Raw genomic sequence first — 17,755 nt, forward strand, 5'->3', positions numbered from 1 at the left:
ACCCACCCAGGAACGTCTCAGTGTTGATGAGTGGATCTGGTGTAATAGTGGAGGGAGATTCAGTGACTCTGAACTGCATCAGTGACTCAAACCCTCCTGCTCTGAACTTCAGCTGGTTTAAGGAGAATGAAACCTCAGCTGTTGGATCTGGACAGAGGTTCAGTGCACTACAGAGTGGACGCTTCTACTGTCAGGCTCACAATCAACATGGATCTCAGAGATCAGACGCTGTCACAGGTGAAGCTTTTATTAACACACTCCTGTATCTTCACATCATTCATCAGTTTGGAGAGTTAATCATGATGATCTTCCTCTTTCAGTTCATCATGTTGCTGGTGGGAATGTGATTGTGATCACAGCGGCATCTGGAGGATCAGTCTTCATCATCATCTTCATCATCATCATCCTGTTTATACTGTGAGTTAAAAGAAAACTGCATTTTGGTCTGATGTAGAAGGAAATTATCCATTTGTGTTTGATTATTAGTAATCTTTAAAAGACAGCGTTCATATTTCTCTTAATTTAATACATTCGTCTATATGTTGTTAATGTCTGTGATTATAACAGGAAGAAACAAAGGAATGTTAAAGCTGAAGATCACACAGTGAAAGAGGTAAATCATTCAAACACAACACGACTTCACAGAAGCAGAAAATCAGTCGATCAGCCGTTATCTGTGTCTCAGACTGTAACTGTACGAACTGATGGGAAACTAACATTATCAAAGTCTTTATCAACACAGTCCAGAAAAAAAATAAACTAATTAATAAAACTGAAGAAAACATTTAACAAATTTTTCCATGGTTTAATGGAATGCTTATATATTTATTGTTTTAATATGGGTTTGTTGGTGTAATTGCATAATCATTTACATATAGTGTGATGAATGAACATGTCACTTCATTTACTCATTCTGCCCTATTCTTCTCCACTCCATGTGTGAATCAATGAAATATACCTGTATTTTACATCACAACATTGATGTAGTTACATGTCTTAATAATAATTACAAATTGTATTTCAGAATGATCTCTGTTCTGATGTGTCACAGAGAGTTTCAGTCCATGATAAGCCTCTTTCTGAACCGGATTCAGCCAGTGACACTCTGTATGCCAGTGTGAAACCCAAAAGATTCAGAGGAAAAACTCCTGAATCCAGAGATACTGAGGACATTCTGTACGCAACTGTCCAACATCACAGAAAGACAGAGACGAAGAGAGCAGAGGAGAATGAATGTCAATATGATGACATAAGAGTTCATCAGCCTGATGCTGCAGTGAGGTGAGAAAAACAACTTAACTAGCACCAACTTAACCAGTACCAACTTAACCAGTACCAACTTAACCAGTACCAGCTTAACCAGTACCAACTTAACCAGTGCCAACCTAACCAGCACCATCTTAACCAGCACAAGCTTAAACAGTACCAACTTAACCAGTGCAACTTAACCAGTACCAACTTAACCAGTTCCAACTTAATCAGAACCAGCTTAAACAGTACCAACTTAACCAGCACCAACTTAACCAGTACCATTATAACAGTACCATTATAACCAGTACCAACTTAACCAGCACCAATTTAACCAGTACTAACTTAATCATTGCAACCTAACCAGTACCAATGTAATCAGTACCAACTTAAACAGCACCAACTTAGCCAGTACTAACTTAACCAGTGCAACTTAACTAGAACCAACTTAACCAGTGCAACTTAACCAGTACCAACATTACCAGTTCCAACTTAACCAGTTCCAACTTAATCAGAACCAACTTAACCAGTACCAACTTAACCAGCACCAACTTAACCAGTACCATTATAACCAGTACCAACTTAACCAGCACCAATTTAACCAGTACTAACTTAATCATTGCAACCTAACCAGTACCAACGTAACCAGTACCAACTTAAACAGCACCAACTTAACCAGTACTAACTTAACCAGTGCAACTTAACCAGAACCAACTTAACCAGTACCAACTTAACCAGCATCAACTTAACCAGCACTAACATAACCAGTGCAACTTAACCAGAACCAACTTAACCAGTACCAACTTAACCAGCACCAATTTAACCAGTACTAACTTAATCATTGCAACCTAACCAGTACCAACGTAACCAGCACCAACTTAAACAGCACCAACTTAAACAGCACCAACTTAAGTTAGTACTAACTTAACCAGTGCAACTTAACCAGAACCAACTTAACCAGTACCAACTTAACCAGCATCAACTTAACCAGTACTAACATAACCAGTGCAATATAATCAGTGCAACTTAACCAGTACAACCTTAACCAGCACAAAAGTAACCAATACTAACTTAACCAGGGCAACTTAACCAGAACCAACTTAATCAGTACCAACTTAACCAGCATCAACTTCACCAGCACAAATTAAACCAGCTTAAACAGCACAAACTTAACCAGTACCAATAAAACCAGTACCAGCTTATCCAGCACCATCTTAACCAGTACCAAGTTAATCATCTTAAACAGCACCAACTTAACCAGCACCAGCTTTACCAGCACCAACTTAACCAGTACCAGCTTAACCAGTATCAACTTAACCAGCACCAATTTAACCAGTACCAACTTAACCAGTGCCAACTTAACCAGCACCAGCTTTACCAGCACCAACTTAAGCAGCACCAGCTTAACCAGTACCAACTTAACCAGCTTAACCAGCACCAACTTAGCCAGTACCAATGTAACCAGTACCAGCTTAACCAGCACCAACTTAACCAGCACCAACTTAACTAGCTTAACCAGTACCAACTTAACCAGTGCCAGCTTTACCAGCACCAACCTAACCAGTACCAACCTAACCAGTACCAGCTTCACCAGTACCAACTTAACCAGTACCAGATTAACTAGCACCAATTTAACCAGCACCATCTAAATAACCACATGTCATATAATATGGGTTAGAATATTGTGTGCTCCTGTTTGTTTAGATTTTTTTAGGCGATCAACTGTTCAAATTGCGGAAGATTCATCACTGATCTACAGCAGCGTCAAATGAGTGATAGCCAGTACCAACTTAACCAGCACCAACTTAACCAGCTTAACCAGTACCAGCTTAACTAGCACCTATTTAACCAGTGCCAGCTAAACCAGTACCAACTTAACGAGTACCAACTTAACCAGTACCAGCTTAACCAGCACCGACTTAACCAGTACCAAGCTTAACCAGCATCATCTTAACCAATAGCAACTTAACCAATACCAGCTTAACCAGCATTATCTTAACCAATAGCAACTTAACCAGTACCAATTTAACCAGTACCAGCTTAACTAGTACCAACTTAACCAGTACCAAATTAACCAGCAGCTTAACCAGGATAAACTTAACCAGCACCAACTTAACCAGAACCAGCTTAACCAGTACCAACTTAACCAGTACTATCTTAACCAGTACCAACTTAACCAGTGCCAGCTTAACCAGCACCGACTTAACCAGGACCAGCTTAACCAGCATTATCTTAACCAATAGCAACTTAACCAGTACCAGCTTAACTAGCACCAACTTAACCAGTACCAACTTAACCAGTACTATCTTAACCAGTACCAACTTAACCAGTGCCAGCTTAACCAGCACCGACTTAACCAGGACCAGCTTAACCAGCATTATCTTAACCAATAGCAACTTAACCAGTACCAGCTTAACTAGCACCAACTTAACCAGTACCAGCTTAACCAGTTCCAGCTTAACCAGTACCAAGCTTAACCAGCATCATCTTAACCAATAGCAACTTAACCAATACCAGCTTAACCAGCATTATCTTAACCAATAGCAACTTAACCAGTACCAATTTAACCAGTTCCAGCTTAACTAGTACCAACTTAACCAGTACCAAATTAACCAGCAGCTTAACCAGGATAAACTTAACCAGCACCAACTTAACCAGAACCAGATTAACCAGTACCAACTTAACCAGTACTATCTTAACCAGTAACAGCTTAACCAGCAACCAGCTTAACCAGTGCCATTGGTGCTAGTGCCATTGGTGCAAGTTGGTGCTGGTTAAGCTGGTACTGGTTAAGTTGATACTGGTTAAGCTGGTGCAGTACCATCTTAACCAGTACCAACTTAACCAGTGCCAGCTTAACCAGCACTGACTTAACCAGGACCAGCTTAACCAGCATTATCTTAACCAATAGCAACTTAACCAGTACCAGCTTAACTAGCACCAACTTAACCAGTAACAGCTTAACCAGCACCAGCTTAACCAGTGCCAGCTTTACCAGCACCAACTTAACCAGTACCAGCTTAACTAGCACCAATTTAACCAGTGCCATCTTAACCAGTACCAGCTTAACCAGCACCAACTTAACCAGCAACAGCTTAACCAGCACCAGCTTAACCAGTGCCAGCTTAACCAGCACCAACTTAACCAGTTCCAACTTAACTAATACCATTTTAACCAGCACCAACTTAGCCAGTACCAACTTAACCAGCACCAACTTAACTAGCTTAACCAGTAACAACTTTACCAGCACCAGCTTAACCAGCACCAGCTTAACCAGTGCCAGCTTAACCAGCACCAGCTTAACCATTTCCAACTTAACTAATACCATTTTAACCAGCACCATCTTAACCAGTACCAGCTTAACCAGTACCAACTTAACCAGTACCAACTTAACCAGCACCAACTTAACCAGTAACAGCTTAACCAGTACCATTATAACCAGTGCCATTATAACCAGTAACAGCTTAACCAGCACCAGCTTAACCAGTGCCAGCTTTACCAGCACCAACTTAACCAGTACCAGCTTAACTAGCACCAATTTAACCAGTGCCATCTTAACCAGTACCAGCTTAACCAGCACCAACTTAACCAGCAACAGCTTAACCAGCACCAGCTTAACCAGTGCCAGCTTAACCAGCACCAACTTAACCAGTTCCAACTTAACTAATACCATTTTAACCAGCACCAACTTAGCCAGTACCAACTTAACCAGCACCAACTTAACTAGCTTAACCAGTAACAACTTTACCAGCACCAGCTTAACCAGCACCAGCTTAACCAGTGCCAGCTTAACCAGCACCAGCTTAACCATTTCCAACTTAACTAATACCATTTTAACCAGCACCATCTTAACCAGTACCAGCATAACCAGTACCAACTTAACCAGTACCAACTTAACCAGCACCAACTTAACCAGTAACAGCTTAACCAGTACCATTATAACCAGTGCCATTATAACCAGTACCAACTTAACCAGCACCAATTTAACCAGTACTAACTTAATCATTGCAACATAACCAGTACCAATGTAACCAGTACCAACTTAAACAGCACCAGCTTACCTAGCACCAATTTATCCAGTACCAGCTTAACCAGTACCAGCTTAACCAATAGCAACTTAACCAGCACCAACTTAACCAGCATCAACTTAACCAGTAACAGCTTAACCAGCAACCAGCTTAACCAGTGCCATTGGTGCTAGTGCCATTGGTGCAAGTTGGTGCTGGTTAAGCTGGTACTGGTTAAGTTGATACTGGTTAAGCTGGTGCAGTACCATCTTAACCAGTACCAACTTAACCAGTGCCAGCTTAACCAGCACTGACTTAACCAGGACCAGCTTAACCAGCATTATCTTAACCAATATCAACTTAACCAGTACCAGCTTTAGTAGTACCAGCTTAACCAGTTCCAGCTTAACCAATAGCAACTTAACCAGTACCAACTTAACCAGTAACAGCTTAACCAGCACCAGCTTAACCAGTGCCAGCTTTACCAGCACCAACTTAACCAGTACCAGCTTAACTAGCACCAATTTAACCAGTGCCATCTTAACCAGTACCAGCTTAACCAGTACCAACTTAACCAGTACCAGCTTAACCAGCACCAGCTTAACAAGTGCCAGCTTAACCAGTTCCAACTTAACTAATACCATTTTAACCAGCACCAACTTAACCAGTAACAGCTTAACCAGCACCAGCTTAACCAGTGCCATTGGTGCAAGTTGGTGCTGGTTAAGCTGGTACTGGTTAAGTTGATACTGGTTAAGCTGGTGCAGTACCATCTTAACCAGTACCAACTTAACCAGTGCCAGCTTAACCAGCACTGACTTAACCAGGAGCGGCTTAATCAATATCAACTTAACCAGTACCAGCTTAAGTAGCACCAACTTAACCAGTACCAGCTTAACCAGTTCCAGCTTAACCAATAGCAACTTAACCAGTACCAACGTAACCAGCACCAACTTAACCAGTAACAGCTTAACCAGCACCAGCTTAACCAGTGCCAGCTTTACCAGCACCAACTTAACCAGTACCAGCTTAACTAGCACCAATTTAACCAGTGCCATCTTAACCAGTACCAGCTTAACCAGCACCAACTTAACCAGCAACAGCTTAACCAGCACCAGCTTAACCAGTGCCAGCTTAACCAGCACCAACTTAACCAGTTCCAACTTAACTAATACCATTTTAACCAGCACCAACTTAGCCAGTACCAACTTAACCAGCACCAACTTAACTAGCTTAACCAGTAACAACTTTACCAGCACCAGCTTAACCAGCACCAGCTTAACCAGTGCCAGCTTAACCAGCACCAGCTTAACCATTTCCAACTTAACTAATACCATTTTAACCAGCACCATCTTAACCAGTACCAGCTTAACCAGTACCAGCTTAACCAGCACCAACTTAACCAGCACCAGCTTAACCAGTGCCAGCTTAACCAGCACCAGCTTAACCAGTTCCAACTTAACTAATACCATTTTAACCAGTACCAACTTAACTAGCTTAACCAGTAACAACTTAACCAGTGCCAGCTTTACCAGCACCAACTTAACCAGCACTATCTTAACAACCACAGATCATATCTGGGCTATAACATTGTTGTGCTCCTGTTTGTTTTGATTTTTGTAGGCGATCAACTGTTCTATTTGTGGAAGATGCATCAGTGATCTACAGCAGCGTCAAATGAGTGATAGAGACCAGCGAACACAAAGCCTGTGTTCAGTCGTTTAATGAACGATTGTTGGATGACTGTATAGTTGTGGAATAAGTTACCCATCTGTTCAGACCACAACCAATATAAACATGTTCATCACCCACATTAAGACTCATTTGTTCTCTTTGACTCTTTGTGAGATAACGACAGTAATTGTGTGCTGGACTGATGTAAAGTCTGTTTCTTACTTGTTTAATGTTTTGTATGTAATTGTTGTGTATATATATATATATATATATATATATATATATATATATATATATATATATATATATATATATATGAATTGACTTTTTAAAGTTTGTTTGAGTTTAATCTGTTAGTATAGAATTTGTTGTTCAGTATTTTTTTGCTCTTCAGATTGGGGCGTAAGATTAGAAAGCAGTCAAGTGATATCTGCACAACTTATTAATATTTAAATGCAAAAGTATTTCATTTTATGTATTAATGTATTTTAATAGAGTTTCCTCTGCCTGTTTTACTTTGGTTTTACAACTAGGACCAGTGCTTCAATAAACCTGATTAACCTTCAAGATATTTAAGTCTGTAGACATTTAAACTGTTTTACATAAAATCCAGTGCTTTCAATGCATTACATGTTTTCATTGCTTTTTTGTTTTTAGCTTGTTCCAAAAGATGTACATATAATGTAAAGTCATTTATAAAATGTGGAAAATTTGGTTTACCTTGAGCCCACTTCTTTTTATGTATATGGTATTTTCCTAATAAAATAAATAACTGTATAATATGTTGTTCTTCACATTCCAAATGGTCATTCTGAGTATAAAAAAGCACATCAAAAACACAAATTTCCATCATACGCTTCAGTTTTCTATTAATAAAGGTTTCTAAATCTTTCCAAAATAATCTTGAGTAAATATAGTGAAAAAACAGGTGCAAAATTGTTTCTTTTTCTAGTGCACAAAATTCACAATTAAATGAAATATTAAGCTTAAATCTTTCCAAAACATGCTTCGCAGGATCAATTCTGTGAAGTATTTTGTAAGACACTTTCTTAATTTTGTTATTGACACAAAACTTATTTGGCAATTTCCATGCTTTAACCCAAGAGATTTCACCAAATAAAGAAGACCAAAAGAATCTTAACCAGTAACTGCAGGAAAAGCAGAACCAAGAGCATTACTTATAATATTATTGCTACATTTTTGTTTTAAAACATCAACATTATCAATGAAAATTTTATCACAAAGATTGTTCATGTTGATTTCCACTGACATTTTTAAGAGTAACATCACACTCTCTGGAATCACGTCAAGAACAATAGCAAACTCTCTTGGTTTAACTGTTTTTTTTTTTTATTTTTTTTTTTTATTCAGTTTATGATAACAAATATCCATTGGAATTAACCAATTGTCTTACTAATATAATCCCTTCATTGAACCAAGCATGACAGAATAGTGATTTGTTTTTAAATAGTATGTCTTTGTTATTCCATATGAAATAGTTGTGTGGTGAAAAATTGTGCTTTTTTTTTGTGCCAATTTCCATGCTAGCAGGGCTTGTTTGTCTGTGAAAACTGGCCAATTTTACACGAATTTTGTCAGCAGAAAGAGAGAGAATAGAGGGCACCTTTCGTCAAAAAAACTGACAGTTTTATTGCTTTATGGCCCTCAAAGCCCCGCCCCTTTTGACCGTGGGAATTTCCCACGCTAGCTCCTCCCACTTATGGGCTGTACAGTACACCGTGGGAATTTCCCACGCTAGCTCCTCCCACTTATGGGCTGTACAGTACACCGTGGGAATTTCCCACGCTAGCTCCTCCCACTTATGGGCTGTACAGTACGCCGTGGGAAAATCGGATTTGTGTCACGCCTCCTTAGGGGTTGAACATCTGAAGCGTGGGAAAATTTCGCACGCTCAGTAGTTCTAAACAGTGTAAATTAAAACTTTAAAAAAAATGTACAATAAAGACATAGAGTGTGAGATCAGTGTTTTTTTATTTATTAAAGAAGACAGTTGTACATTCATCACTTTTAAAACATTAATGAAATAAGTTAAAATAGCATTTTTCTCTTAAAGAGTTATTAAAAAATGAGTTAGTGTTATTTAAAGATGTTAAAACATTAAAACAAGTTAAGAGTTTTTTTATTTTACAAAAACATAATTTTTAAAAAATTGTAAGCATTTAACTTTCACATAGTATTTTGTAAAACTTTTACATGAAACACAAACTAATTTAAAAAGTGTTAAGTTTTTACATACCATTCGTTAAAGGACTCAGAGCTTAAAAGATATATAAGTGTTTCGTTGTGGTGGAGCAGAGTGGAGAGCGTCCACTCACTCCGGAGGCCAGTCAGAAATGAAGCTCTGTGAGGGCCTACAGAGAGACACACACAAACCCCGCCCCTACCCCCGCCCCCAACAGATGTCACCGTGGGAAATTCCCATACCCCCTTCAAGCTCCCAAATAGAAAACACATCCGGTCATCTCAGTGGCCGAACTTAAATGACCAAAGAAAACCGATGCAACGGCTCGAAGAGACCACACCCCCTAACACACCCCTCTCAAAGATGAGAGGTCAATTTTGATTTAAGGGCCTCCCTAAAATGACATCACTCACGGGAATCCCCCTCCCACAGCATCACAGTCACATGAGCTGTTTAAAAAGGAGCACAAACATGACAAGATCTACTTGTGGTTTTATTCAAGTAGAACACTATGGCTACGTCAGACCCCAAAACTCCTGAAACATTGATGAAGCTATGGAGGATTCGACCTTAGCGCCGCGGAAAAAAAACACAGTTACCAGGACCCGTTTAACGCGATTTCTCCTCGAGCCGGCGGAGCGCAAGTGAAATACTTTTCTGGAGGACGTGCGTGCGAAGTCAGATTGGTTAATGGATAACGACGAGCGATTCACAACGAATACAACAGAGGATCCCAATTTGTTTTTTTTACGGAAAGGGATTGGATTTTATTTTATACAGGAGTATGGAGAGATTTGAAAGATGATGGGAGTGAACCGGTTTTCATAGCAGAGTGGGCTGGATTAACCACGGTTGCAAGATACCGACTTCTCGCGGATTATATTAAAAAAAAAAACACCCAGAGGATTACGTTTACATACTTTTTTGGAATGGATGTACCCAAATGTTCGTATTTCTGAGGATGAGCATTTAAAATAGCCTACTACGATTTAAAATTCATGTTTCAATGGAAGGTTTACATGTGTTGGAACAGATTTTTTCTAAAATCACGTAGCTTTTTTTTAAATGGAGCGACGCATTTGGATCTGTTGATGGATACGCACCAATAGGATTACCGGCTGCAACGAATGGATACCCACAGAAAAGCATCGATTGGCTGAATACATTTTGTGATTATTTAATCCTTTCTATGTAAAGTATTTTGAATTGCCAGTGTATAAAATGTGCTATATTAATAAACATGATATGCCTTGCTTCGCCTATGTCACAGGAGAAATTATATTTAATTCACAACTCTATGCTCTCATACAGACTAGAACTGTCTCACACTCACACAAACACCGACCCCACCCCTCCCCACTTCTCCCCACTCCTCCTTTTTAAAAAAAAAAACGTTCAAAACAACGTCAACTAAAATACAATATGCTACTAAAGTTTAGTTTTAAGTTCCGTATGATACTACATCACTCATCGACGGTAGAAACATGAATGAGTATATATCATGTGTGAAGCCGAGTCTCCACCCACCTAACGCTAGATTTATTTATAATTACACTAAATAACATTTATAAAAAATAATAGTTGTTTAAAAAAATTAAAACTCATGTTTCAGTTAATTTTGGACTTTTGGTGAAGTTAACAAATATTCACTAACTTAGGCCTACTGATTTATTCACTCTTCGATAGGATAATCCACATCTCCAAATGGAGAAATCTGACCATTGTTTGAGAATGCGTTTTGGAGTAAAAAATAATAAATCTGTTCAAAACTATGTGATTTAACCTGTAAAACCGTGAAACGTAAGCGGCAGGCAAACAGTTTTCTTTTCACAGACATGTAACACTTTCACATACAACTTTTTAAAATGATACAGACCTTTAAAATACAAAGGTGTAGTATTTAAAACGTTAGGCCTATCAGAAAAAAGAAAAGAAAAAAAAGTCAACGTTAAATCATTTAAAACAAGTTATAGAATGTCTTTCACGAACGACTTTTAAAGATACCAGAAAAATGGTAAATTATGTTTTTTAAACAATGTTTCAAACGTGAGCAACATATCAAACATATCAAACTACAACAGTTAAAAAATACATCAAACAAATAGATTATAAGCAAAACTTTTTAACATAAACTTTTGTTTAGTTTTTAGCTAACAATATCTCTTACGCTGTCCCGCAAAGCACATGAATGAGAAATAGAGTCTCCGCCCACCTAAAACTCCGCAACGTATGAGAATACACATGTGCAGCGCTAGCCTAGAGCTACAGATTTAAATCTTGGTAAAAAGGACTTATCAGAACAACGTTTTACATTTTTTAATTTTTTATTTAGGCTAATTTAGTTATTAATTCACTATTAGATATTTCTAGCCTAATATTTTCAAGCATCTGTCCACACACACACACACACACACACACACATACGGATGAACGTCTTAACTTTTACGACATCATAGAGAGAGAGAGCATCACTTTGTACCATGCTGTGTTATGCCTAGATAACGAGAAATTATCTCTTGTGAACTCTGAATGGCATTGTGAGCTTTGGGTGATACTGTAAACTTTTGGTTTTCTTTACAAGAAATTGATGAAAGCTATTTTTAGAGTCGACATGAAATCAAAATTGATCCTATTTACTTTGTTAGCGCATATTACTAGTCTTGTGGTGAACAATTAATCCGTGCAAGTTAATACACAGGAAAAATTGTTGGTCATGGTAATCTTTAATCAAAGTCTGAAAAGCGACTTCCGGTCTGGAAATGGCGTTTCTTTTCTGATGACGTCAGTTTGACGGCTTAACCACTCCTTAAACCGTCTGCTATGAGCAGAGATGGACAGGAGGAGCGTTAGAGTAAAACCCTACCCTCTGTTCAATATTCCCTTTCACTTGGAAATACGTCACAACAGTGGAGAAAAGTCGTTTTGCAACTTCCGGTTCACGGGGACTTTAAAAAACATTAATACAACTCTTTGCTTTACAAAAACTGTTTATTACACTAAAACAAGACACAAAATAGGATATTTCATTTACCCCTACAGTAGTCATATAGTTATTTCTTTATTTTTATTCTGTATTTTTACAGACCTAAAACCATGAGGCTTCAAAGTATGGATTGGAAGTAAATTACCAAAGACACAAACGATTTTGAACATTTATACATTTGTGTGTTGCAAAAGCAGAAGTCTATCTTCTTTAAATAAAGAATCACCTTTATTTATACTTTAATTTCTTTAAAACAATCTGGTGACCTGCATTATTTCTGTGATTACATGATTAGTAATATTGTGAGAGGTTTCCTCACACGTATAAAAAACTCCACAATATTAATATCATGGTTCCATGTTGTTTGTTTGTTTGTTTGTCTGTTTGTTATTAACTAATACGTTCATCTTTTAACTAACACTTCAACATCCAGCACAAAATTAAAGAGATGTATGAGCTAAGGATGTTCTCTGACCCCAAATAAACGGATAATGGAATGTTCACAATCTACAATATACAGTTAGATATTCTCCTACTTCGTATGTGTGTAAATAGTTGTGCTTAATTCTTTGGGTGTATTTTTAGACACCCTATGGACTAACTTTAAAACATAATATTTATACAGGAATCACACATGTCCTTATAATCCATGTAAGATTCAAAAGACCAAATCACTAAGAAAAGAGCCGTTTATAATAAATACACAAAAGTTTCCAAATGATGGTTTTATTACTCCGCTAGATTTAGTCATCTTGTTCAGATAGCACAACGCTGTTTCACATGTTGTATGTTGGACTGTATGTGTTTTAGGTGAAGACGTTTCTTTGAGAGCTGAAATAAATGACAATTAAGAATTTAAGTGATAGTCTTTCTGTCTGACTAAATTGATACTTCATTTAGTGCAACTTTCCCTCTATCTACGAATTACACAAAGTGCATGCTGTTTTACACTTAAACTATTACAACAGAACTATTGCACTGAGAGAGGCATATTCATCCAAGCTCGAGGCTGTTAAAGTTCCACACTTTGGTAAAACCTAAATTCTAGAGGTCAATTGGGTTAAAAGTAAATGCATCATCATGAGCCATTTAAAACAAATACAGAAAAGCCACTATAGTGACCAGTTTTAGCGTGTGAATTGACATTTTACATATTACGCTGTTTACATCTTGTTTTTGTACAGTTTTTGTTCATATAGGAATGTATGAAAAACATGAACAAATATTGCATAAAGAGAATTAAATGACGGTCCTTCAAGTATGAGAGTGACTAAACAAATCATATTTATTTTAGAACATCTTTCTGCTATGTCTACGAAACATTGACGTGAAAGATGAGTATTACACTTCAAACTCGTCTAACTATTACACTTATTTTGTTATTATTACACGGTTATTTTGTGTGTGTGTCACTAAACAACATGGTTAAGCTAATGAATTACAGTTGATAGGTGGTATTTTTACGTGAAAGGAGGAAAAGGAATATTTAACATGTAAAAATAAAAATATTTTAACCTATCGTCAATTTCAATTGTTAGATAAATCATCTAACAATCGACAGTTATATGTGAAACAATTAGAGTTGGTGTAAATTTGTCGCATTAGAGCAGGATTCTTGTTTATATTGAACATTGTTATTCTACCGCATGTTTAACAGCCTTATATTGTTGTCGGCCTCATCAAAGTTCACACAGTTTTCACCGGAGCATACCGACTCTGAAACAAGACCAAGTATTAGCATGTAACATTTTGGACACCTTTGTTTTTAGGCATCTTTGCATTTCTTCTGAAACACCCTGTTTTTAAATTGTTTAACAATTTTTATCATCACAAGCGTAACACTTATCATATTGTCGGGTGTGATTGTAATGTTTTGTATGTTTTCTTTACACTTTCCCCCGGATATCTGTTTCCTACAGTTAGCTGTGATGTTAGTGAACTCTAGGTCTTCTCTTTGTTCATATACGACAGTATTCACATGAATTGACTTGATTTGATAAAATCGTGAGACACGTGAGACATTTACATTATATTATTATTATACCGTCCTAGTTTTTAAATAGCGCTAAAATGTATATTTTACATTTTAACCCTTTATGCGGATATAGAATGCCGCACAAGGTTCTCTGACATATCTTATCGTGTAAAACATCTATGTAGATCTATGTTTTTAAAAATACCGCGAAACAAAGGACACATCTTTCTATAAGCGACCCTCAAAATCTGTGCATACAACAAAACACATGGGTATGTGTACAATGATTTATCAGAAAATTACTTTTGTTTGAAGAAAAACTTAAATCAGCTGGTGCTTGATAACTATTGAAGCTATTAAACACCCATGAATTCGGTAATGCGATATTGATATCACGTTTTCATTTTAACTCAATACATTTGAATGTGCTAAAGGTCTATGAACTTAACTTAAAGCCTAGGCAAAATGAAATACATCCTAACTACTTTCTACATGCTTGTTACAGATCTTATGACGTCTCATGCATACTGTATGTTTTAAAAATATATGTATATTTTTATATATCAATATTTTGGTGTAATTATAGACATCTCTCCGGTGGCATATGCATAACTTCTCCATGACGCTACTTCTGATTCAATGTGGCATTATATGTAATCCTATACAGCGGTTTACGGCGTCATGATGACAACCTCTCCAGCGGGGCGGAGTGAGCTGTTGTCCTGATAAATATTTCAGGACTTCGAACACAACCCGGACAAAACCTCCTGTCGTCCTCACACCCTGCCTTTTCCACCGCTTCGCAACGTAGCCATCCTACAGCCCCTGCGACACCCGTAACATCGACCACCACGGCATCCGTTTCAGGCCAAACGGAGGAGCAGGTGGGTTACTTAAACCTGGCCCCCCTCCAGTCCCTTTTCGTCCCGCGGAGTTGAGGATATGTCTCACCAGCGACCTCCGGTTTGTCACAATCCTGACATGCGTCGGGAACAGGAACGCCTTGACACCTTTCAGAATTGGACTCTTGGTACAGTAACACCAGCCGAGCTTGCCCAAAGTGGTTTCTACTACCTTGGCCAGGGCGACAGAGTGGCTTGCTTCAGTTGTGGAGGCCAGCTTAGCAACTGGGAACCGGGAGATCAGGCAGTATCAGAGCACCAGAGGCATTACCCCAACTGCCGCTTCGTTAGAGGTGACCGTGCAGATAATGTACCTTTATCTGGTGGCGGCCTTTCCAATGTATCTAACTCGGCAATGCAACAGTGTGAAGAAAGGTTGCTCACATTTGTCTACTGGCCCTCAAGAATAACTGTTCGACCAGACCAATTGGCTAAGGCTGGTTTTTACTATGTTGGTCGTCGTGATGACGTGAAGTGCTTTTGTTGTGATGGTGGACTCAGATGTTGGGAGTCTGGTGATGATCCATGGGTAGAGCATGCCAAGTGGTTTCCATGATGTGAATACCTGTTGCAAGAAAAGGGCCAAGAGTTTGTTCATCAGATTCAAGCAAGATTTCCAAGACTATTTGAACAGCTATTGACTATCGAGACAGTGACTCGAGAGAATTTTTTGATCCAGCTGTTGTACACCTGGGTCCTGGAGAAGACCGTTCAGAAGATGCAGTGATGATGAACAATCCTGTGGTGAAGTCTGCTTTAGAGATGGGATTTGAGCGTGGCCTGGTGAAGCAAACCGTGCAGAGCAAAATTCTCGCAAGTGGAGAAAATTACAAAACCGTTCAAGAGTTGGTGTCTGATTTACTAAGTGCAGAAGATGAGAAGAGAGAGGAGGAGCGAGAGCTTCTTGCTGAGGAAATGGCATCAGATGGTTTTACGTTTCTTAAGAAACATCATCATGTCATGTCACAGCAGCTAAAAAGTGTGCAGAGCTTAATGGACCATCTTCTAGAGGAGAACGTCATCTCACAGAAAGAGTATGGCATTATTCGTAACTGCACTACAGTCAAGCAGCAGACAGGGCATCTCACTGAGTTAGTCCTGTCGAAAGGAAATGCATCAGCAGAGGTCTTCCGCAACTGGATCAAGAAGAATGATGTCTGCCTGCTGAGAAAACTGATGGCCCAGACAAATGAAGCTGCATCCCCGAGTCAAGATCTTTCAGACTTGCCTATGGAGGAACAGTTAAGAAGACTTCAAGAGGAGCACACATGCAAAGTTTGCATGGATAAGGAAGTGAACATTGTCTTCATCCCCTGTGGTCACCTAGTTGTGTGCAAAGAATGTGCGCCTTCTCTGCGCAAGTGTCCCATATGTAGAGGCTTGGTCAAAGGCGCTGTACGTACTTTCCTATCATAAAGTGAAGATATTCATCATCCAAGTAACAACAGTTTTTGGATGTGCAAATTTACACCAACTCTAATTGTTTCACATATAACTGTCGATTGTTAGATGATTTATCTAACAAATGAAATTGACGATAGGTTAAAATATTTAAATTTTTACATGTTAAATATTCCTTTTCCTCCTTTCACGTAAAAATACCACGCATCAACTATAATTCATTAGCTTAACCATGTTGTTTAGTGACACACACACAAAATAACCGTGTAATAATAACAAAATAAGTGTAATAGTCAGACGAGTTTGAAGTGTAATACTCATCTTTCACGTCAATGTTTCGTAGACATAGCAGAAAGATGTTCTAAAATAAATATGATTTGTTTAGTCACTCTCATACTTGAAGGACCGTCATTTAATTATCTTTATGCAATATTTGTTCATGTTTTTCATACATTCCTATATGAACAAAAACAAGATGTAAACAGCGTAATATGTAAAATGTCAATTCACACGCTAAAACTGGTCACTATAGTGGCTTTTCTGTATTTGTTTTAAATGGCTCATGATGATGCATTTACTTTTAACCCAATTGACCTCTAGAATTTAGGTTTTACCAAAGTGTGGAACTTTAACAGCCTCGAGCTTGGATGAATATGCCTCTCTCAGTGCAATAGTCAGATGTGATTCTGTTGTAATAGTTTAAGTGTAAAACAGCATGCACTTTGTGTAATTCGTAGATAGAGGGAAAGTTGCACTAAATGAAGTATCAATTTAGTCAGACAGAAAGACTATCACTTAAATTCTTAATTGTCATTTATTTCAGCTCTCAAAGAAACGTCTTCACCTAAAACACATACAGTCCAACATACAACATGTGAAACAGCGTTGTGCTATCTGAACAAGATGACTAAATCTAGCGGAGTAATAAAACCATCATTTGGAAACTTTTGTGTATTTATTATAAACGGCTCTTTTCTTAGTGATTTGGTCTTTTGAATCTTACATGGATTATAAGGACATGTGTGATTCCTGTATAAATATTATGTTTTAAAGTTAGTCCATAGGGTGTCTAAAAATACACCCAAAGAATTAAGCACAACTATTTACACACATACGAAGTAGGAGAATATCTAACTGTATATTGTAGATTGTGAACATTCCATTATCCGTTTATTTGGGGTCAGAGAACATCCTTAGCTCATACATCTCTTTAATTTTGTGCTGGATGTTGAAGTGTTAGTTAAAAGATAAACGTATTAGTTAATAACAAACAGACAAACAAACAAACAAACAACATGGAACCATGATATTAATATTGTGGAGTTTTTTATACGTGTGAGGAAACCTCTCACAATATTACTA

The 17,755-nt window shown here is 38.0% G+C and overlaps 1 protein-coding gene and 1 pseudogene across 2 annotated transcripts in view; both read left to right on the forward strand.

Annotated features, from left to right (window-relative positions):
• Positions 1-17,755, forward strand: part of LOC309493654 (B-cell receptor CD22-like) — a 265,008-nt gene that overhangs the window by 80,435 nt on the left and 166,818 nt on the right. The gene's annotated exons all lie outside the window — the stretch shown is intronic.
• LOC309494737 (inhibitor of apoptosis protein-like) lies at positions 127-16,471 on the forward strand (annotated as a pseudogene). Its single transcript has 6 exons — positions 127-157; positions 321-417; positions 568-613; positions 1,052-1,281; positions 4,307-5,178; positions 14,829-16,471. The product of its transcript is annotated as an inhibitor of apoptosis protein-like (transcript).

The sequence above is a fragment of the Leuciscus leuciscus genome (assembly GCF_965113295.1).
Source record: "Leuciscus leuciscus genome assembly, chromosome: 3".
Lineage (NCBI taxonomy): Eukaryota > Metazoa > Chordata > Actinopteri > Cypriniformes > Leuciscidae > Leuciscus > Leuciscus leuciscus.